The following is a 24,977-nucleotide window of genomic DNA, read 5'->3' as shown; positions in this document are numbered from 1 at the left end:
TCTGCTATGGAATCAACGCGATTACAGGCTGCCGTAGATCGTGTGCTCCACAGCTGTTCTTCGGATACTCTAATTTTGCTACAATGTTTAAAAAAGAACTAGCGTTCGTTTCGCTACTTTTTCTCCAGATTGAAACAGTCAACTGGAATGATTTTAATCTTTTCTCTTTAATTACAAGGATTTTAATTTTCCTAATATTTTTTTATGGAGGACATATGGAATATTCTAATGGTACTGGAGTCCTAGTTTAGTAATTTATTTATTTATTTAAATCATGAGGGATGAACCCTTTTGTGGTACATGATATACAATGAACTGTATGAATGTGTGATATACAATAAATTATGTGAAGTAATGGTTTATTTAATGTTATAGAGTTATAAATAAATTGCAAAATACTTAGAGAAGAACATAATTCAAGAGGTGAAAGATTGAAGCGTTGATCCTCAACAGGGCATGCGAAATATTGTCGACGGATACGGCGCGTCGATCCGTCATAAACGCAACTCAATTGCACGGGGTAAAAATGGCGCCGGGGGCCGTAAAGATCGATGATCCACCGGCGAAGTCGTCGAGCTTCGGCTTCACGCATGATCCACGAGGCGAGGCGGGATCGAAGGAGATTAACGCGCGCGAAAGGTGACGAGAAGCGTAGAAAGAAAGAGAAGCAACCGCTTCGAAAGATAGATAGAGAGAGAGAACATGTGATTCTAGCTACGGCAAACTTAATTAGAAACTAGCGTCGTTGCTGGCCCCTGGCGACCTGTCGGTTAATTTATTAGCGAGATCGTGCTCGAAATCGAGACGAGCAGACGTCAAACGACGTCGCGACGGCAAATTGTTTCGTGCGATAGTCCATCGCCATTGTGAGCCGTTCAATTAGCCGACGAGACGGTTTCATCGAATTAATTAGCCGAGCGCTGAGGTTGCTGTATAGGTCTTTTATCTAGCTGGGTAATTGTTGAAGATCGGAAATTGATAATTTGTATAGAAGGCTCTTAAAGACCTCGAGATCGGATTAATATAAAAAATGATAACATGAAAAATCGGTAAAAATTTTCTAAGTATTCAGACAAAAGCCATGTCGCGTGAAACTCGCGTGCCACGCGACGACGTGTGAATACGACGCGTTTATTCTGCCAACGAGGGTTCCATTTATCGAGGGCCGAATTTACGAGTGCGATTCGAAGATCGACGTCGCGCGATAGATCGAGGAGACGTTTGCGTGCGAAAGATCAAGAGGAGTCTCGTCCATCAACGAAATGACGTGGAATTAGCTGGCGTTATATCTAGTATTGAGGGGAGGATTAGATCACTCACCCCTTGCTGCTTTTCTTCGCTCTGTCCGTGTTGGGGGTGGTAGTCCTTGGATGTAACATCTTTAAGGGTTGCAGCGGCTACAGATCCAATAAGACTGGAGATGCCCTTGTTGCTGAGATGTGGCAGTGACTGAGCGATGGGGTAGGGTCGTTGATATCGATGCAGTTTACTATTTTTTATACTAGGATAAAGCAGATAGTTCTATTTCAATTAATTTGTTATTTGTAATTGTGAATTTTTAATTAACAAATTCAAGACCCCTTGAAAACAAAGGCATGTCCAGTCTTGTTGGATCTGCAGTCACTAGTGAAAGGCTGCCAACGAGGACGCGGTACGATATTATTTCCTTCTTTTTCCCCTATTTCGTTCTCCTCCGTCTACATTTTTTTTCTATCTCCTTCGTCGAATCATTTTCCAACGAGCGATCGTTACTGGTACTCGAGGACGGTGAACGTTTCGATGGTAATTCGCAGCTGAAAGCCACGGACGGACGTCTATTCAGCGATCGGTTCGAGAACGATGATGATTGTGCTCGTGTTACCCTAGCGCCTCGATCGACTTGACTTTTCCAATAATTGCGCCAACGGCGACGATGATTGCAACGTCGTCGGATGACTATGTTTTTATGCCTTGTCTTACACCTCGAAGCAACGGTAAGCTGCTCCTTGAAACATGCTCTTCCAGTCTATTATATTTCTCTGACTCGTATAATGCATGCATTCCTTGGAATTTAACATGTTATCATTATAGAGAAGTTACTTTCTGTTCGAGTGTCATGAATTTTCTCATGATTACGTGCTATTATAGACCTCGTTCGCGGATTAGAAATCATACTCTTAAATAATATTAAAAGTATAATTTCTGAAAATTGTACAGCACGCGCGTTGAATCTAAACAGGTGAGTTTCACCCCCCCAAAAAAGGGAAGATGCTTTCACTCTTTCCAGTCGATACGTCCATCGATTATTCCATATCCGCTACAATTTCCAAGTGAAAGAAGCGATCCACGATCAATGAATCACTCGAATAAAGCGATGAAACGAATCTGAAAGAGAAGTAAGAGGAAAACGCGTCTTTTCCGTAACGTATCGATCGGATCAGAATGATACAAAGACCGAAGGGATCTCGAATGGTAAAGTCCTGTTGGCGGTCGTAACAAACGTGACGTTCCCCGCCACGGCCACAGTCGAGGTTCAAGCGGAGAGGAAGCTGAATGAGGATGGAGGAGAATCTAAGGAGAGCGAGATCTAAACCCATGAATATTTAGGGCCCCCGTGCTCCTGCAATGGAGTATTTATTCGCGAATGCCGGTTTTATATCACTCAAGAGGAGCGGAGCGGGAGGAGAGCGAGTCCACCAGCGCTGCCGGCTTCTCAAAGAGGCTTTCCCGATGGGGGATCCATGAGCTCGATCCACGAGATCGAGTTTCACCGTCCGCGGGTACCGATCGGCTTGAAATATCGCCGGGATCGAGGCCGACGATCGACGATACAGGGCAATCGACGCGTTGCTAATCGCGGATTACCTGTTATCGCGGTAGCTTCTGTCTGATGGGGCCTCGCCATTGCTCCGAGCCTCGTGCAACCAAGTCTGCTGTGCTTCTGAAAGGAACAGATTATTCATTCAATTTGGCGCTGTTCAATATCAATTTATAACATCTGTTTGATTTATTTATTTTCCTTCTTTGTAAAGTATTGACAATGCGTAGAAGATTAATAAAATGTACTTCAAAAGTCTTTTAAAATAAAAAGAAAAATATTTAATATTGCATCATTAAACTTCCATAAATAAAATTAAGATGTTCCATTCGACCAAATTTCATCTCTAAATAGTTAATCAACCTCTCCTATTTTAAACACCCATCGTTCACACCCAACGACTTCATTCACCGATCCCATAAAAATTTCCATAATTTTCTAATCATTCAACCGAGGCATCCGTCATTCTTTTTAACGTTACAATAGCTGGCTAAGGTTATCGTTAGAAACACTCCTGCGACCTCGAGCGAAGATGGTCGCTCGGCTGACCTTTCGAATCGACCCGGTTTCCGCGATTTCTCGAGCCACGTTTTCTAGACGACATCGGCTCGATGCGTTTCGAACCGATGTGTATCCGTGAAGAGAAGGATCGCTCGCACTGCGACGATTGTCAGGGAATTTCTCCTATTCTGGGGAGCGACTACGGGGCATCCGCTCGCGGACGCTTCCAGCGCACAGTCGCCGCGAGTTCTCTAAATAAGGGTCTGCCGGCGGTGTTGTAAGGAAATAATCGATGAACCGGATAATTTATTCTGGCCGGTGCACTCGGTCGCATTTAAATGGAAAACGAAGGGACGTTGGTCTCGCGATTTCGATCAGGCTAAAATCGAATCGATCGAGATGATGTCGGCGAAACGATCGATCGATCGATACGTCTCGTTCGAAAGGGGAAAACGGTGAAACGAGCTGGTTACGGTTGTCCCCGGTAATATGGAGCTAATCAACTCCGTACCCGGCTCTCTGATATTTTACTCGGTTTACAGTCATTTTTCTTGCCCCTCCCCCTTACCCGCCTTCTTCGTTTTCTACATCGCACGGAGACATATTAACGATCTGGGAAAGCTCGAGTAACCGCTGTCTCGTCGGTTCCTTCGGTTCCACGGTGATTCTGTGAACGGTAGAATTACGCTGTCGTAAATGCGCGATTAACTTTTTACGCTTAATTGGCTCTTCGCGGTCCCCTGATCTTTTCTTTTTTTACATTCTTCTTTTTTAATTCCTTGTTTTTATGCAGATTGCTCCTCGCTAATGGACGTAGTTGCTCCTCGAAACAAGAAGGCACACGAAGTGTCCCCCTTTTTCTTCGACGGAATTTTGTATCACGCGCGAACACGGGGATATTTTGTAATTAGAATGAAACATGCGGCAACGTTTTTATGAATATTTTGTTACAAAATATTTTGTCACCCTACTTACGTGAATTTACGATACGTTTAACGCTAGATTGCCGAACAAATAGATCCGTCAAAATAGCTATAGCACATATGGATAGTGGGGAGGGGGAGGAATTAGTATTTGTAGACATTTCATAATTCTATTAAAAACCAACATATGTTTTAAAAAAAATTTTAAATGAGTCAAATTGACTCGCTCCGGCAATCTAGTGTCAATAATCAACTGCATAGAATATTTGCTGTTCATTCGACGTTTTTATAGCATAAATTTGTGATTTTTAAGAATTTAACAGAGAGAAAGCAAAAATATCTCCTCAACTTTGTAGTCATCGAGCTTACCCATACCATAAATTCAAGATACCTGCTCTCGGTTGCTCTTATCACACGATCTATCGGCAATTTTTGATTAACTTGTTATTCCGTGCAGAGTCTGGCGATAGCTCGTCATCGGGAGACATCGGTCAGATCTCTCTCGTTAAAAATTCCATCGACGGCGGGAGGAGCGTGAAACTTTCCCGAATCGTCCCGGCAATTTATCGAGTCGCGGTTCTCTGATCGGCGTGGAACAGGATGGATCGAGGGGAGGACGAGTTATCGGAGGCGCTCGATCGATAAATTACAGTCAACCATATGAAAGGCAGCAAGGAACGGCGATGCGTGTTCCCGATCCTACGCGTGTCCGCCACCGTCGCGCGGTAATAACTTCGCGGACGTTTATCCGCGACAGCAGTGTATTCGTATCGCGCAAATTATCAGTGATAAATTGAGTCACGATCGCGATGGTAGGGTAGAAGAGGGAGAAAGCGGAAGAAAAGGTAGCTTAGCGACCCGTGCTCGAGCCTCTTTCGCGTCGAAACTGCCGAATCTGTCGCCGCAAAAAGGGACCGCCACCTTCTGAAAGGTTCCCTTAATAACACCTTACCGTCGTAGCCCGGCCAATATATTAATTACCGCTCAATATATTAATTATCGAGCCTGTAATATCGCAGGTGCGCGCCGTAAGATCTTGCGAAGCGTTTGCGCGACGTTGAACAGCGATCCTCCGCACCTTTCGATCGTCTTTCAGTCATTTTTTATTTCAGAACTTTTTACTCTCCCCTTTTTCTTTGCCTTCTCGCTTCCGTATCCTTTTCTGATTGCGATATCTCGCGTGTAATTTAGGGTGGATCCTAAGATCGTGGAGATTGTTAGGAGGAAGAACAATTCTATCGACTAAACTGAACAGGTTGTACCGACGATAAATTAGTTTTTAAATTGACATCATTGAACAATGATAGCTAACAAACACGACTTTACAAATATGATTCATACTCTACTATAAACGAGACTCATCATTATTTTTATTATTCTTCGCGAATAAAGAAATATTAAAAGTCACTATCGATGTATAAATTATGCAGGGACTACGTAAGATCATTCCCAAATTATTTCTGCTCGCTAAATTTAAAAGTGATCGAATATTAGTAAGCGTGACGTTTGGGAATAGCGGTGATTTCAACGCATAGATGGTTTTTCGAAACCGTGTATTCTACGAGTAAATCAAATAACCAATAACAAAGATTAATACCAATCTAAAGAGAAAAAAGCGATCTACATTAAAGATGAAACGTTTCACTTAAACGACCCGAGAGAACACTGGCCAGCATCAATTAACAAGGTTATTATTCAACTTTCGGTCCATCAATCATGCACCTACCACGACCTCCATAACCAAGTCGCGCCACGAAGACTTATGCTTCCGCAATAGGAATCTAATTTCAAGCTCTGACCGTAAGAACAATATCCTTAATCAATCTCTGCTCCTTCTGAATAATACGCGTTCAGTTGATACCAATTAAAAACGTATGCACCGAGCGATCTACTTAAGCTGTACGCGTAAAACGGCACGTAATAATCACGCAACCGAGTATTCTTTTCGTCTCACGGTTGGACATCAAACATGTTTCGTGTTCGAGAAGTCTTTTCTCCTTAACGACACGCTTATCCACGCGAGTAGAACTTATTACACGCTCGTAAAGAGGCTCGCATGTGGGACGAAGTTAGGGTGCTCGCCACCGTGCTTTTTCTCTCATTAGTCAGCCTCGACGGTCGACGACAGCAGGATAATGCACGCCCCAAACGGGACACCCACGTACGGGCTCGGGATGGATAACGATTTCACGCGTGTTTGCTTTAAAATGAGAAACCAAACACTACGACGTCGGATGTATGTTTCTGGAAGTCATCATTGTTCGATGACCCATCGCAATTGTAAAATCAAGGATAAAAGATTTATTAAATATTCGAAGGAGAGGAACAGGTTTGCTCCTGTTAAAGGAAAGATGTTTGATCGGAATTCAATTTGGTATTGATACCAGATAGGAATCTTCGGGAAGAGAAAAGACATCGATGGAGCATGCTCGTCAAGATCACGTCATTGCACGGAGGTCTTATTAAATCAAAGCAACCGATTCGAGCGGACGATAAGGGCGTACCTGTCGACAGGTGGATTCGTTTCTAGTTCGAACGTAACAGGAGCGCTCGCTAGTGTTCGATCAAACGAGATAAGGCGGTTTAAAAAGCAGCGAGGACGTCACGAGTGTCACGCACGCTGCCTCGCTGCTACTTGTAACTATGAGTGATCAACACGAACGATACCACGGACGATGTGATTAACAAGCTCGGGAAGAAATTATGGTTCGATCGTGTCGTCGATAGTTTCAGCCTGTTGGCCAGCATCGCGCTGATATATGAACGCCTGGCCCACGGCTCTGATCCGCTACGGGAAACAATGGTCTGTTACATTAAGCTTTAACGAACGGGCAATTATAAGAGAGAAACGATTCAGTCTGTTAGGATGCACAATGGGATAAAAAAATTTGATTATTTTAATTCTGTTTCATTTGTTCGTGAAAGATAAAATAAGAAATTGAAATTTCCTGTTCCATCGGAATATTTTATTCTACTGATAAGAAGGAGATTATGAACGGTACGGTGTAAAAATGACGGAATTAATTTAAACGAGACGATAGCCTCGGAGGAAAGGTCTCTCGACGCTCGTAAAAATGTCCAGGAAACGATTAAATCTGAAACAATAAATCGAACCTGTCGAACTATTACATCAGCAATGAATTATACGATTCGATCGTTTAATTAAAGAGCAACGACAATGTCGATTTTATGACAGGGACTCGAATAAAACTAAAATGTACAAGATAAGAGGCAGTGTGCATGGCGAAGCGTAAAAAATGACGGAGGACAAGATGACGACAGGTTATCGTTTATCAAAGAAACCGCTGTCGGTTTTTAGAAATATTGCCGTTCTCTAAAAAAGAATATTGCTTTTTAAAAAAATGAAAACAAAATTTATTTTTATGGATCCCTAATTTTTTGCCGAACTAATTTTATAATTACTTTAAAAAGAATCTACCGCATTCTGTCGAAGAATCGGTTTCCCTAGATGTTCACACGCGATGGGAGAAACTATGCCCCAGATATATGTTACGGACACGAGGAGAGTCCTGCGAGAATCAAAGAAGCCGCAGGAGCGAGGACGCGTCGTGATCCTTGGCGCGATCCGCCATAGGACGGTGGGATCCTTTGCTTTCTAATCATCCTCAAGGTTAAACCCTGCTGAACCTGTTGGCTTCTGCACGACTCGGGTTCAAAACCTTATCCCTCCTGTTGGTCCACGTATTATATACACGGTCGTATAAAAGGTACGACCTTAGCCGCGGGAATAAGACGTCGTCGACCTGCTCTCGCCGATTGTCTTTGTCGGTCGAACGACGAGGATATTTCTATACCGTTAACCGATTGGAACTCGCCTCGTTCCATTGTCTCGGTGAACTCTGTTTCCTTGTATGTATACACGTACGTAAGTAGGTGCACATGCACACCGAGCACCCTTGCTCACGGTTCAGAGGACTCTCCTCTCTTTATGGGTTAATTACCATCGGCCGATGGACTCGCGCGTACACGTCGCAACGGCAACCAGCATCGATCTATGAGAGAATCTCGAACCCTACCGCTCGAATGAGGCAACATCCACTCCTCCGATAGGGGCACTCGATTCCGTGGAATCGATGGGAATTCGTGATAAACGTTCGCTGATTTTCCCGAAGGCGGTTTCAGGACTGGAACGATGGAATTCTATCATTTGTGATATGGGGAATGGATAATATTGGGGTTTACATAATTAAATATTCCCTAATTATCTCTAATTATTTTTAACCAGAAGAAGAAATAAGAGATTCGCCAGTTTTCTACGGTCACGAAGGGGATGAAGATTGATGATTTAGTTTTAATATTACAAAGAACAAAATTAAAAAATTAAATGCTGGTGACAATGGTCCTAAAGAATCATTCAATTAATCCATGTACATCATTCTATATGATTTATAACGGTGAATTCCGCATGAAAATACATGCGTGTCCCGTGGGATTCGAGGCACAGTCCCCTTTTCCATGTGACGCGTAGAACCACCCAGGTAGCCGAGTGTAAGCAATCCCCAACACGGCGTACCGAGTGAATAGGTGAGAACGAATCCAACGAATATGTCCGTCGTGTTACGACAAAGACCACGGTCCGAGCGCTATCGGTGTTTCGCGCGGGCGCGAGATAAGTAAGTGCTTTAATTTATTCGAAACACCTCGGTTATTAATCGTCCGCTCCGTGGACTCTCCTCTCTTCCCTCGTTCAACCCTCTCATCCTTCTCTTTTTATTCCACATTCACTTCCCGCTTCTTCGTTCACTCTCCCTTTCTAAATATGTCTTTCTCGTTCTCTTAACCAAGTTCCTTTGCTGCCTTAATTTTAACATATTGTCACCCTTTCGCTTTATTAATTTCTTCACTGATATTGCTTTTGTAAATATCAAAGAATCGAAAGGGATGAGGGGTTGAGAAAGTAAAAGAGATATATATTCTAATTAAAGGCGAAATATTAAAATAAAACTCTATCCTATATTTTCTATTCCTCCAAAAAAAAAACCTTGAAGATTGAAATTTGTCGTCAAAAGAGGCACGAAAGTGCAGGTCGACTGCAACCCTCGGAAGATCGATCCTCGCGCGTTCTTCACCTCGCGTGCGGTTTAACCGAGATCGTATATATACGTAGGTAGTTATATATGCATATAAATACGTGGGTACAAATAACGAACACGCGGCCGTGTCTGAGGTTGAGCTCGTTGGAGGCGCGCTCCGGAGCCTGAACCAGAGAAATGTTTTAAGCGAGCCACTCACGGCGCCCACGCTCGTCCGTGGCAACAGACGCGCCGACACGCGCGCGCACACGCCGGCCCCTTATTTCAACCATAAATTAATGTTCTGTCTTCCGCGGATGCATAATTGTGCGAGTCGCCCGGCTTTTCGTGTCCGCGCCGCGGAACGAGGCGACCGGACGTGCACCTCGACGACGACGACCACGACGAGGACGAAGCGCTGATATCCCTGACAATGACACGTAACGAGGCTTCTAATGGCTTCGCAAACACGCCGTGTAATCCGCGCATGCGAGCTCATTGCTACGATTCTTCAACTGCCATGAACATCCAGATCGAATTTTTGGAAGTTACTAAATTATTTTTATTTAGCCATTTTTATTTTTCATTTTCTTTCATCGAATAATTATAATTTTGTGTAATTATTTATTGCAATTAGACAAAAAGAAGCATATCAAGGGAAACTACTAAATGGTTCGTCAGGCATAGTACTCGAACATTCTATTAGATAATAGCACACAAAAAAATTGAATTTTTATAGTCTTCTTAGGTGCAAAAGTAATAAAAATTAAATAGTACATATATATTCTGATGATCACAAAAGCGTTTAGTGTCTATTGTGAAAATATTTCACAAGCTTCAGAGTCGTCCAGACTTAATTTCTTGAAATCATTTGTACGTGGCCTGGTTCTAAAGTAACGAGACTATATTTATAAAAATTGATCTATGTTTCAGCGCAGCAGGTGCAACAAAAATGAATGAAAATTATTTCACGAGCCGTAGGTAACTCGCGATGAAAGCTAACGAAGGCAGGAAGTGGACGCGTTTGAGATTCTCGAATACACGGCGACGGATAAGGTTTGATGAGATGGAACATCGTTTTTCGTTCCGTTCGTCGAACAACCGTGTGCATCGGGATGGGACTCACGTTCCCGCATTTACATTCGACCTATTGTCTTCGTCCCACTGTCTGCCTCTCTTCCTTCAAGCAAACGCAGGCCTTCGCTCTTGAACTCTCCCCGATTCGCTTTCAACGTTATTTTTACGTGAACCGTCTCGTCTATTTACGTGATCCAGTAAATAGTTCGACCTCTAAGAACATTAACCCTTTCGTTCGAAAAATCGTACGAATTAATTACATTCATTACCAAGATATAATTCTGCTGACCGTAATAAATTTAATCACGAGGTTTATAGTCAGCGAGATTTCAATGTTTTTCAATTTTGAATACCAAAAACAAAGGAAAGAATTTGATAAAATTCGAGGTTCTAGCGATCAGGTCAATATCAAGGATCACGAAACGAATCGACTGAAATTCTCAATTGGGTATTCTGTTGGAATTCGATCAGGGCCAGACGTCTCAGGATTACAAGGAGCATGGATTCAAAAATCCGCAGGATTTTCATAGGCGATGCACGTCTGATGTCACCATCATCAGGTGACCTCCGACGGGCGCATCAGGGCCACGCACGAAGAACGCAGCGAGGATTGTGGCTCGGTTTTAAAGCGTCGAATTAGCGTTCAGCTCGGCTTTTAGCATCGACTCCTGTGTCCGTTTTCGGCCGTGGCAGGCTCGATCGTCAAGGTCGATCCAAGACTACTAACTCGTCGACTGTGATCGTCAAAATATCTTTCAACCAGAAATTATTTCATTTATCAATTGTCAATACAAAATTTATTCTCCTTTTCGAAACAATGTACGAAACAGGTCGATTCAAGACTGTACTAACTCGTCGACTGCGATCGTCAAAATATCTTTCAACCAGAAATTATTTAATTTATCAATTGCCGTTACAAAATTTATTCTCCTTTTCGAAACAATGTACCTATCATGCAGAGTGATTCGCAGGAAACGTAGAAAAATCAATTCACACTGTAAATGTTAATGTACCTGTACCGTGTAAGAGAAATGCAAGAAACAACGTATCGAATTGACAGCCACCAAGACAAATAAGAGGGACGAGTGTAAGGGAATCGAGCATGTCGACAATCGACTGGAAACGTGTGTACAGTTGATCGGAGGGCCGCGTGTCAGGAAAGTGGTACGAGCAGATCTTGGAAACATAGGCAGAGGGAAGATCCATTATTTGCTTGTCAGCCGGGAATATCGCGATGTAACAGACGTGACTCGACTTCGCTTCAGGAAGTAAATTGAGCTTTCATGAAGCACGCGGGGAAAAAAAGTATTCGTCGCTGCTCGGTGGAAAAACCGGGTGAAATCGAAGTCTGAATACAAATTGAACTGCAAATTAAACGCGTCCCTCTTCCGCGTACGATGAAAAAGGAAAGGAAAAAACGAGGTAGTTCGAACGTGTCTCTTCTTAATTGCGCTCCGAGCGTTGCTTTCTTCTTAAATGTCGTTTATTAACGCCGGCACCGACTTTATTAACACGCCTCCTGATTTATTGTCAAAGAAAAAAAGATGACGAAAAAATGAGTACGAGCTGGATTTCGTCGATGCTTTGACGGTTAATTAACCAGGTGAAAATGTCGAAGAAATTGAGAGCTGCTGCTTCGACGAATTCTCCTCGAATGCCATCGATAGAGCAGGAAAATAAAGCGTAACGAGTTCGATTCATCTCGAGTGCAAGTCGTGTCTCGATTTGCTCGAATTGGGTATTCCAGGATCGTGCGGCTGCCAATTAATCACGAGATGGTTGATCAACGTTCCACCGAGCAATTATAAAGATTGAACCCGTCTATCACCATTGAGATCTTATTTAACGGACGGTTTTTCTTTTGGTCGAACGTTTGGAAAGATGAAGGAATCTGCTTTTGCTATTATGAAAGATAATTATAGGCAGAAGAACTGTAATTTAATTTGTGATAATTATATTTAAGTATTGAGATATTATTATGAAATAAATCATGCGATAAAGAACAACTACACTCGTCAAAATGACGGATCACTGGTTTCTTACTTTAAATGACCGAAATTATTAAACAGTCATTACATATGCCAATTTATATTTCATTATTCATTTATTCATTTTTTCAAATTAATCTGTTAATAAGCAGTAGAATGTAACATGTAATAAATGTAATGCAACATGATGTACACTTCTTTTAAATAAAATGATTGCACGAAAGCAAAGTGTGTTAATACCTTTTTCATTCACTATACATAGCGAACTAATCAATCAATACTGCTATTTAGCTGGACAATTAATTGCACTACCTAAAGAACGAAGTAATCGATCAGACTCTGCAAGTGATCGACTAGACAATAGGACCATCTAGCTACATAGTGGATCAATCAATAACCAACTATTAAAATAGCAAGAATAGACTAATCACTAGCGCAACCCAGTTAATTGATCAACCTTTAGAAATGCCTTACAAGCTCCCTATAGAAAAATCAGCTATGTCTTTAAAGGATCGTCGTTCAAATGAAAACTCAGCTACCTAACTAGATATTGATCGAAGACTTTCTAATAAATATAGAATTTAATAACAGATTTTTCTTAGAAATATCTATTTATCCGCGCAATGGTTAATGATCACAGTAGCGTTTGAAACAAGAGTAAAAATGAAAGAGGAAACGATGCAAGCGTTTCTTTGACGACAGAAGATGAAACGTAACCGTCGTGTCGGTTCTACCCACGAGGATCTCGTGTCCAAGACAGGCTTTAGCAACGTCCAGATACGCCAGGGCACACCGAGGTCCTCGCACTCGAGGACCTCGTAGCTCATTCTTCCTGTTTCTCTTCCTCATACCAAGATCAGTGACCAGCGAGTAGTCGAGTGGTCTGAACCCATGAGCGAGAGGTCCTTGTAGGGCATAATCTTTGAACCGACCCCCTCGTGCATCTCCAGTTCTCATTCGGTGAGTCTTAATTTTCTCCAATTACCTGCGCCTACGATTCGCCATTAACATGTATATACGAGCAGAGAATTGTAATACGCTTATTACGGGGACGAACGCGGCTCGAGATGCGAATCGCGAGACCGTAAGAAACGCGTTCCGCGTGTTATCCACCATCTACGTTTCGCTCCTGAATTCTCGACCCTTTTTGGGACGCCGATTTTTTTCGCTGTTTACGTAAAACTGAAATTCTGAAAAATTGGTGCCACTGAAATCTGATTATGAATATGATTTACATCGCCGATACTTTTTAATCGATGAATATACGAAAGTTATGGTATTGATTTTGAATGAGTAGAAAGCGTTATGTACGGAGTTAAATGACATGTAAATTATGCAAAAAGTGTATAATAGCATCAACAAATTTTGATGCGTGAAATTTAATAGCAAGCGAAGGTTAATAGCGAAGGTGATTTCAATGCGTGCTAAATAAAATTTTTTTAAAAATCTTTTAAGCTATTTTATTATTACCTAAATAATATCACGCTACCATCCCACGATGCAACGTAGAAAGCGGATAACCTAATCGTAAGAACTAAATACCAAAGGATACAGTGTTCGAACGTCCCTGTGACTGGTTTCAGAACGAAACGTCGTAAAGGATAATTTGCAGCTGAAATGAGGCTCATCAGTCTTAACAGCTCGAATCAACGGAGCGTTTGCGTTCTCAGCACTTACAGAACGGACTGGAAGGTTTCCATAATCGCCTCTGTACCGTTCGATACCTGACATCGATGCTCGCGTACACCGTGGCCCGTTTCCCTATCAGAAAACATCGTCGTTTCGCCGGATAATTACACCGTCATGATAATTTGCAATAACGCGCTCTTCTCTTATCCCTCGTCTTACTCGGCGCATTGTTTTCCAACTCGGTCAATCGAGATGTCCTTCGATCGAGGATCGACCGAGATACCATCGAAATCTCAGGGTCGCTCGACCGCTCTCGAGACTCTCGTGCTAAACGACTCGTTCCAACGACACCGATCGACTGCACCTTCTTCCTTCGACACCTGTTCGCGGCTATGTCTACCTTGCTTCTAACCTCGCAACAGGTTCATCGCTTTTCTTCGTCGGTTGTTTCTTTTATCGCGGTAAATCTTTGATTGTCGATGCCAAATAGAGAGTAAATGCACTTTTGAGTTATGGATGTTTTCTTGAAGCAACGTGATTGAATTTTAATACCAGGAAAGGTTATTCGTCGAACGTCCAAGGTACAGATGATATTTTAACGATCAATGAAAGATTCAACGGATTATCAAAAATCATCTTCTTTTAAACATATTTAGGTACATCTACGCTCTCGAGCATGCAAGCACTCGATCATCAACGTTTTTCTTGACTTTGCAGCGAACGTGTTAATGCAAGAAAAGAAAATAACAGTACTACATATTATGGTGATAGGTAATATAATCATTTGAGAAAGGTCGCGGAATTTGCTAATCTAACGAAAGAAATATATAGTGTGTGTGAAATCTAATTAAATTATTACGCTACCGTGTTGATCGAGAGAATTACGACTTTCTCACCTGCAGCATTCTAGGAGATGTTACAAAACCAACAATTCAGCCAAAGGTTCTCAACGCTTCGTATACATTATACTTGACACCTCTGGGTGCGTCGAGGCAGGCACAGAGAATGCACGTTCGTTTACGCGATTATCCTGTTTCCTTTTGCAGTTTGTTATGCGGCATTTCATTTCGACGAGCAGGTGTGGATGGCCGTGTGTCACGTGTGTTGTGTGTGTCACCTTTGGCATCTCCTCTTCTCGTCGTCATCCTCGTCACCTGGTCATTATCTCGCCGCAATGATTACAATTATTATTCCGATCGGCCAATAATCATGTCCCGCACGTCCTAACTATACTCGCGTGTACGATTGCGATCAAGAATCACGTACACCCTCCCCGTCCTAGTGTTTTACACGCTTCGTAAAATTCTAGAGAACAATTTTTTTTTTCTTCACACCCAACTGAAGTTAAACTCTCTCTCGTGGCACTCTAAATGGCATGCCTGTACAACGATTAACTGATGAATTGACAGTTTAATATTACCAATTATACTGGATATTCAATATTTAAATTACAAGTGTACTCAATATTGTAAGTTCACCCTGTGAATTTGCATTCGAACGCCTTTATTAACTCTTTATGTACTCGTGTGACGTTGCGGTAACGTATCAAATTTCTTCAAGACTTTCTTCCGCGCATTTTTCATTGCACACGTATCATCAGCAATAAATTATAGACTATTGAAACAAATACTCTGTGTCTCAAGCAGGTGGTGTGATTTAAAAATACAGAAATTTTTCAAGATTCCTTATCATTTATCCTTGCAAATGCAGAGAATTCGGATTATAGAGAGTTAAATGCTAAGTCAATTATGTAAAGATACCCCTACCTAAGCCTAATTCTGTAACTACATTCTAGAAAGATCAAAAGAAATTTTCCAAAAAATTATTTGCAAGTATCATATTCTTAAAATAAATTAAACAAAATGATTAGTGTTCGCTTAAAACACACTTGTGCCTCACTTTTCAATTCACAATTACCTACCAGAGAGAGAGCAAAGATACCGCGTTATCGCACCTGCGGCTCGGTTTCAACTGAGATTACCATTATCAGAAGTAGCAGAATTAACGAGGCCCGACCGCAGGATCCTTTCGAGATTACCTCGAAGAGGATGCCCGTTCTGCACGGTAAGACGAACCCCGCGAGTACGCGCGATGACGCGCCGCCACGATAGGACGCCGAGCGCGTCATGAGTCAGATATCCTGCAGGTTTCAGCGTGCCGGGTCAGGGGTCGATTGCATTTGCTTCTACCGCCCCCCACCCTTCTTCCGTCTCGTCGGCCCGTGTGTCTTGCAGTCCTTGATATTAGAATGGTCCAGGGGAACGCGCATCCAGTGACCGTTACACGTTGCAACGGTGTGTACACACCAGGACAGAGGATCGTCCCTCGATCGCCGACTGACGACATCGCTTCATTATGATCCGTTGGATGTTCGATAGAATCGTTCCAGAGACGATCGTTCTTATAGCAGTTCCTTCTACGGTGACCTTTGAGTCGTTTTTTGGGGGATTTTATACGATTGGCTTTCTTAGCACGGTGATTTATAAGGACTGACCTCGTTTTGTGAAAGGGAGCCGGTAAAATTACCTGTTAGCAAGGAGTAGCTTCAGCTTTTTGTGGGATTATCCTGCAAAGGACAACCGAACAAGTAAGTCACGATTTAACAAATGATGCGCGTTCAAAGTTTTTAAGTATCAGGGTCAGCCATTCTCATCAGAAAGATCTTCGAAAGTACATTGAAACTAATTATTTTCAAATTTGAATACTGAAATTGTGTTAATATTGTATTAATAATGCGTCAAAAAAAAAAAGACGTTGAAGAACAAACCCGTGAAAAAAGTCTTGAAAATGGATAGTTAAATCGATGAAACGGAATAAGAGCTCTAAGCCCCGATATTTATGAACGGCAAAGAACCGTGTGGCTCAGACAGAGCGCAAAAACTGCACCGAGATGAAGAGCGCTGGCAGCGATGCAAGTTCAAGGCTTCCGCGTGTTTTTAACGTGCCAAGACATCAATCATACTTCAATGTGCGAGCAGCACCGGCAAAAAAATAAAGGCGAAGTAGCAGAAAAAGCGGGTGATTTAATAAATCCAGTCCAGAATAAATAGAGTGCCGTCGGGACTCGAGGGGTCACGGTTGCGGATTTAAATTGGCGCAAGTACTATCGACGCTATTAAAATTGCAAATCGACAGCTGCGTTTATTGCGAAACGCTGAGAAAATCACGTTCGATCGATGCTCCAATTTATTCCGTCTTCGTTGAGAAGTTTCAACCTTGAACCTTCGACGATTCCTTTTTTTTCTTTACAATCAGTTCGCATCCTTGGATCCTCGCGACTTTTTCGCGTCGTTCACCGCTTACTTGCACTTCGCGGATGCTCAAGGACGCCGATTCAAGCAGGATCGATCGCTTTTCCCGATCCTTATCTTCCCGCAGCCTTTTTCACCTCGCCTCGTGATCGAACACCGTGAACGAACGATGCTGTTCACCGACGAACACCGATCCTATCGATGTTTTCCTTCTTTCTGTTCATTTTTTCACCCCGTTAGCCCGCGCCCGTTCCGACTACAGCCTCTCGATACCTCTCGTTCGTCGAACCTGACCCAAAATTATGCAAATACGAACCGGTAGCCACGATCACGACCTTGATTCCACGCGATCGTTCGTTCCTTCTTTTTTAGAAGATTGGGAACGAATCGAGTTTGGTCAAGGTTCCCTAATTGCGAGCCACAATGGGGATTCATCTGGATGGTTGTTTGGATTAACGAACAAAAAAAAAAAAAAGAAAAAACGAACGTGACGTGTATCGAACAAGGAACGATTAGAAGGTGTTCGTGGTTTCTTTGTAATCGTCGTTTCGATCGACGAGATGGAAAAAGCTTGGACGAAGATGCGTCATTGTGCCGATTCTTAATCGATTAGTTCATAGGGGAAAGCGTTTATTGCTGGTCGACCGCGTTGAAAATAACGCGTTACTGGATATTGAAATCACTGTTGAAGATGACCAATGTTGATTAATGTTTATTCGCAGAAGAGCGGGAATCTAAGAGTACAGTGAGTCGGAGTGTTAGATAAATGAGGATTCTAAGAGCGTGCGAAAATGCGAGGAAAATAGAACGGGTGTTCAAGATGAGAATTTTGCGATAAATTGTGAATTAAAATAGCTGATGATTGCTTACGAAATTTCATTTGTCATCCAGATCAAAGTGTTTAATGATAGAAATAACTTCCTCTGTCTAGCTATAAAACATCTGTTATCTCGACAATAAATAATGTTGTTAGAGGAGAAAAAAGAAGACCCTGATCAACATAAGCAAAGGTGAGAAAACATAAACCGTGTTTACAGTCGTTTAGGATTGTACTCGATCCTAATCATTTAAACGAGCGTCGACGTTAAAATAAATCGTATGCAGTCTCGACGCGACGCGTCGCCTTGCTGGATCCTTGTTGCGATTAATGATCAATTAGGTCGACCGTTTTGCATATTCAATACGGGTGACAAGTTCAACGCGCGGTACAAAGAAAAAAAGTAACAACTTTGATCGTTATCGTTAATGAATCGTTTGTACAATGCCCGGAGCGTGGTCATTGTTACGTTTCCTGGTGAAAAAAGTAAAACTCGGACTATACTTTTTGTCGTTTGTAAATCAATCTTTTTTTTCTTACGTTGAAAACACCTTCGTGCCGGTGATTTAAAAGTCAGCTGGCTAGCAAGCTTTCTAACGGGCTGAGTTACGAGAGCCACGGAGATTTAATAACACCTTCGAGCAGTCAGTCACTTTCGATCGAACCGTTTAATCATGGCGAGTGTGTTCGTCTTAAATTTGAATGACGTTCGTGGAAATTCTGTTGGCGCAGAGTGTGTTTGCTCTTCTTCCAGCGTCACGGACAGTTTGACCCATTAAATATCAAGGACGGTACGTGGGCAAAAAACGAGTAATCAGGCCCTTAAGTACCTAATGATGTGATTCGTTCTGTTCCATCAATCAATTATATAAACGTTTTTTGCTTTAATTTTGTTCACGCCAGGCCGATATTTGGGTGCTAAGATTATTTCAGCTGTAAAATTAAATATGGTAGATTCTTAGTATGTTTGTAATAATAGATTTTTGGGTAATTGTATTAATTCTCGGACGGACCATGGAGAGAGTCCTAATTTTAACCCTTTGCGGACGATCGACGTACATGCATGTCCAAACATAATTGCTATAATAATTAATAATTCCGTACATACTGCATTAGTACTATATCTCCGCCTCCTTAAGACTTCTACACTTGGAACCTCATCCTCCAAGTTATCCGACTGTATAACCACCCCCCTTGGGGGGAGCAGCCCATATACTAAATCGAAATCGAAACACGTAAAGACTTATAATATATGCTTTGAAGGATATTATAATTACTTCCTTCAATTTAAATTAATAATACTCTGTGCAATGCTCCGTCCTCAAAGGGTTAATTTAATTTTGTATTTCATACCATCACGTATACCTAACTTATTTGTTAAAAAATACTACAATGAATACCAATATGTAAAGCGAAAATTTGGAAGATATCGTTTCGCAACACGTTCTCAGGATAAATAAATGCTTGCTGCAACGGCGAGCGCAGCCTGGATTAAGGACAAACGGTACACGGTCGGGTCTCTCGCGTGAACGCAAGGCGAAAAATGTGTAATACACGGTTCTTAGAGAATAAAGCCGAGAAATCATCCGTGTACACCCCGAAGCGATTCCACGAGCGTGGAATTCGCGAATTACCAAGAGGATACGGCAAGACGTACCGGCGTGTATTTCGACCGGGCACGACCGACCGGTGCGCGATTACGCAAGCCGAAGAGGAGGCAGGTTAAGCGGATCGTCGTAGCCCTGCAGCCGCAGCAGACCCAGTTCTCATCTATTAACTCGCAATTACCCGGTGAACAATGTGATTACGGTCGCGTTTAAGTCGTTACGCGACGCTCGCGAGCCGCCTATCCTCTTCCACTCGACAACGCTCGTTGCTGTTTCCTCTTCCCTCGTTTCAACATCGGCTTGTCTCGATCCTTCGGCGACATTATACTATCGGCGTGCGAAAGACGGAAGTTTCGCGTGAGGTGGCTGGATACAGGCTGTTGTTCCAGTAATAGTAATTCGTGACGAATAATGGTTAGCTGGATGGTGGTAAGGTATTGTGGATAAACCCTCGGGATGTGGGATGGTATTCAACCGCGATAGTGAATGCGAGTGATGTTTAAATGATTTTTAGACCGTTTTAACACGTTCACTGCGATAAGGATCATCAACGTTATGAATTTATTTCAATGGACCACAATTTTAATCGCTAATTTCAGCACCACAAATTTAATATAATCCAAGGAAACGAAATTTCAAAAAATTTATTGACATGTTAATGTTATGTTCATTTCTGCTGAATATTTATAGCTTGCTGTGCCAAATACATTCATTTTCACTGCGGCATTTAACGGGTTAAAGTGTGCCGAGCTATACGCGACCTTTTCTACTGGCAGTCAGCGTGGTTAAGTGTATTGCAGATGACAGCCATATTTGTGCCTCAGGAACCAGAACGAGAATGATAGAGCTGTCAATGGTAAACCCCAATATTAGAATAAACATCGATCCATTGAATATTCCTTTCCCTGCGGTACTGTGTAAAAATAAATAACAACCAAGATGGTAAATATATAAATAGCGTTCGGTATTCGTTTTTCTTGCTTCCTAATTATTCATAGCACCAATTACCGTTGACGATTGAGACTTTATGGCGTCGATAAAAGTCAAGTCGCTTCTCTTCGCTGTCTATCCAGCGAAATTTCACAGGGTCGCAAGAAATAGCGACGACAAGTGGCGCCGAGTGGATCAACGAGGACCCTAGAGCGTCGTTTCTTGCGCAACGAACCGGCGATCCGTCTTCTTGGTGACGACGATCGATCGGTGCGCTCGTTCAATTACTCTGCCGTGCATTCTACGCGAGCGAAGGCAAGGTTCAAGGACGTGACTGAATGCGTTCTACCGGCGCTGGTTTCGCCAAGTTCCGGTATCGATGAGTCACTCGATGTATGCTGAATTATACAAGTGATCTTTGACTGTACCCCTGTTGCATCGACCAACACAGAGGACGGGATCATCGTAAGCGCGAATCAACGATTGGAATCATGAAACATTTGTTTCTCTTTGGGTTAAAGATCATCATCAACCTGTTGGATGGTTATTGTACAAATCCGACTGCTTCCTTGAAATATTTCTATAATATTATTTCTGGTGTCGTCCGTGCTTTGCGTCGGAGTTGTGTAACACGGTTCGAATTTAACGCGTGAAATACCGTGGTCGTTTCGTAATCGGATCAGGAAAGGAAAAAGGAAATTATATGGCCCGTTAAACGGGTCTCACCGTCACCCGTTTACCATAGTTAGTCAGACATTCTGGATCACCGCCTTATCCGGTGCAATTTTGTCAAACGTAATTAAATTTTATGAGACAGCGAACGACGACTCTGTAGTTTTTCCATTTTCGTCTGAAGTGAAAATTTTAAAAATATAAAGTATAAAATTAGCGAAGCAATGGAACGTTTATGAACGGAATGAAATCATAGCACCCTAAGAACCTCTGTTTAACGTTCTTTAGAACGTCGAGCAAAGCTGTACGGGGAATGGCCGTGAAAAGAGAAAGAGTCGTAATCGCGCGATCGATCTTTCGTCGCGGCGAAGACGTTCGATCTGTCCGTGGATCATTGAAGGAGGTCGTGGATCGTTAGAGAGGTACAGGGAATCGGAACGTCGGCGTTACGATGTTTATTCGCGCCCGTTCCTCCTCCGTGAGTCGTCTGACAAACGGGGGGGAAAAAAGCGAATTACGAATGGCTCACAAATTACTGCGCTCGTTCGACATCATTAATTAGAGAGCATGACTCATGTTATCGAACAAGCACGGACGCCTCTTATTGCCGATACGTATTAGCTGGGAACCTTTCAGAACGCCCGAGTTCTCGCTACGATTACGTAATCGCACCCTTTTCCCGACCATTCAAAGGAAGGACACGAGGAACGCGTTGGACGAACTTTATGGGAGTCTAAGATCATTACTTCTCAGTCGAGCAATTTTATTAACTATGTTTCTCCTTGCATTATTAGTATAATAATATCATGTAGGACGGTAAAGCGGTGTAATATAATAATTTATTCAATTTATTAATACAATACCGTTAAAATGCCTACGATTGCTATTCAGATTTTGGCCTTCAATTATTTGATAATTTGAAATTTAAAGCAAAGTAAAAACAATTAAAACTCTTGAGAACAATCGAACCGAGAAATCAAGTCCTGAACCTTTCAGCATCTCTCGAATTCCGCGATCCACAGCTTCATTCCAACGCCCGTAAGAAAGGCAGTGGGAAAAGAATAAAAAGAAACGGAGAAAAAATTAACCGGTAAAGTGGAGTGTCGTTGACAGACGGCTTTCACCGTTCGAATATTTTCGTGGCCGCGTAATAACAGCTCGTTGCTGATTCGCGGAAAAGCGTAGCTCGCACGCGCGCGGAAAAACAGTGCTCTCACGGCATAATAGGTGGACGTGGATGCTGGATACGGCGCGTTATGGCCGGTTAATGAGAAAATCTTAATCACGCGCGTGACACGCGTGCCTGCACGTTATTCGCGCGTGTAATAATCCCGGCATGGTTTCCCGGCGCGGCGCGTTGCTCGGCGAACGCATCGCGAGGGGACGCCTCTCGGCATCGACGCGTAGAACGAATCGCCGTCGACGCCGTGCCGCACCGTATTCCTACGGTGCTGTGAGAAAGGCCGCGCCAGAATACGCGATTAGAGGCCGAAGATGAGAACGATGAAGCGTTGGGAACACACAGAAAACACACGAGGCCGCCGGCTGATAATGCAAGTTACCGGTTACGTGCTTCAAATGTTTCGAGTCCAATTTCAACGGATCTTCTTCGTCGCATGGGAAAAGGTTCTTCACTTGAGAAACTTCGAAGATACTTAACCCTTTCGCTGCCACGGTGGTCCCATGGGACCGGAGTTTGTCTTTTCATTTGGGCCATGGTGGTCATCGGTGATCGTACCGTCATTTTAATATATTTCGCAGTTCTTTGCCATTATAAAATTTTCGATATGAAATTTGTGGCCCACTGGTGCAAGTTCAAAAATTCACGTGACAGCGAAAGGGTTGACACTTCGACAGACACTTTCGTGTATTCTTAATTTTGATACTTTTCTTTTTATACCAAGTGCTATTTTGCACCTTATTTCTATCCACTTTATCAGATACGTAAAGTATCATATAGGATTCTATGAAAAATTACTAATTATGGAAAGGAGTATAAAATTGCAAGAATTGCAAGATCCTATTTAATGTACCGCGATCAAGGAGTTAGCGTGTAGATCGGCCCAGTAGAAATATCAGTATTTGGTACGACATATGGATTATTAAAGATATCACCACATTATTCACTGGCTGCACACGATTGAACTATTTTTAATTATTAAGTGGAAAATAATTAATTAATTTTTAAAGTTCTCTAGTTTCAGGTCATCACCTACATTTGAATAATTACCTGGTGAAAAAAGATTGAAAAGAAATCTATGAAACACGTAACATAGTTAATGGCATCGATGTAAATTTACACAATCATCATTTCCCATCGACAGCATGCAAAAGAAGAATTCAGACGAGAGGTAGTGGAGCATTGATAAACGGCGTTTATGTAGTACCTACCCGTAACATACGAGGCTTCTGGGCTTGTTAACTACCAGTCTTGCTCGCACCTAACACGCACCAAGAGCCTCTAATTACAAGGCCGCGAGAAACTCGCCACGAGGAAAAACCGATCGCATTACGCACGATAATCTCCATCGAAGCGTCAACGACAGGCTGCATAATAGCAAAAAATAACCGATGCAAATTGACCGCATCGATCGTGTTGATCGCTGTAGAATGTAGAATGCCCGTTCGATTCCCTGATTCCAGAGAATGAATTAATTAGCGTAATTAGTACGTAAATTCAAGCAGACTGCCTAGCTGTCACTATTAATCCCGATCGAGGAGTAAAATCTGATTCTGTATACGTGATAATTAGCCTTTGACGTGGCTGCCATTTTCTTGTATAAACGATATCTATACTCCATCCAACGAGAGGAGACACTAAATGCGTACAAACTCACGTGCTCGAAGCAGGCCCGGCTCACACCTTAACCGAATTTAAATTGAAAAATACAACGATCCTGTATGTAACGTATTAAAGAAATTATAACTAATATTGTACTCTTTAAAATAAATACCACGTGTAATGGTAAAATAATTCAAATTTCGGGAATTATTCATGCTGTGTGGCCATAATGAACTGTTAAAAGAATTAATGAAATGAGAAGAGAAATTGATGTAATCAATAAATAAATTTGCATTCTGACATTTACTGTTGATTGGATCTCTGTGGTCGTTGTTGAATTCGCGTAATAGTAACGGAAAAAAAACAAATTAATGTAGTCCTCGGGAGGATCGGACGAATATTAACATTGATTAAATACGAAATTTATGGAACGAGCCATTAATTATTTTGACGAGGAACTATAAACCTGTCAAAATTCTACGACAACCTATATTTGACCCATCGAACGTCTGCCCGTGATAATTTATAATTATGATTGGTTTGTTTTTAATGGTACTTGTACTTTCGAATGCCACATGTTGCTGTTTCATGTTTCAGCAACTACACTGCGCAATGAATGAAATCAATAATTAATCTCTGTAATTGCTCTTCGGTAAATTTAATCAATTAGTTTCAGTTTATAATAAAATGTAATCTAAAGAGTAATCTTAAATGAAATACGTAAGATGATAAGTTCGTTCACCCCAATAATGTTTCAAGTTTCTAAGGTAACAGTGAACCCAATTCGACCCCTAACCGGTGCATCTCGTGATCGAGGGGGAAGGAATTTATTGGGAGCCCTTGCACCTGAAAGTCGCTCACCTGCCAGCTGTTTCGAGCTGAAAGAATTTTCGGTGGAACGACCTGATACTCACACGATGCCCATAAATTCTCAAAGGATGTTTCACAGTAAACGGAGCGTAACGTGATC

General features: G+C 42.2%; 1 long non-coding RNA gene across 1 annotated transcript in view; it reads right to left on the bottom strand.

The window, feature by feature from the left end:
• Positions 1-246: 246 nt before the first annotated feature.
• Positions 247-24,977, bottom strand: part of LOC123987859 — a 140,734-nt gene continuing 116,003 nt past the window's right edge. The window contains exon 5 of the long non-coding RNA XR_006829498.1: positions 247-2,920. This is a non-coding gene — a long non-coding RNA (uncharacterized LOC123987859). The remainder of the gene's footprint in view (positions 2,921-24,977) is intronic.

Source organism: Osmia bicornis, chromosome 6 (genome assembly GCF_907164935.1).
Source record: "Osmia bicornis bicornis chromosome 6, iOsmBic2.1, whole genome shotgun sequence".
NCBI lineage: Eukaryota > Metazoa > Arthropoda > Insecta > Hymenoptera > Megachilidae > Osmia > Osmia bicornis.
Note: the sequence above shows the minus strand (reverse complement) of the source record. Positions and strands in the feature narration are given on the sequence as shown.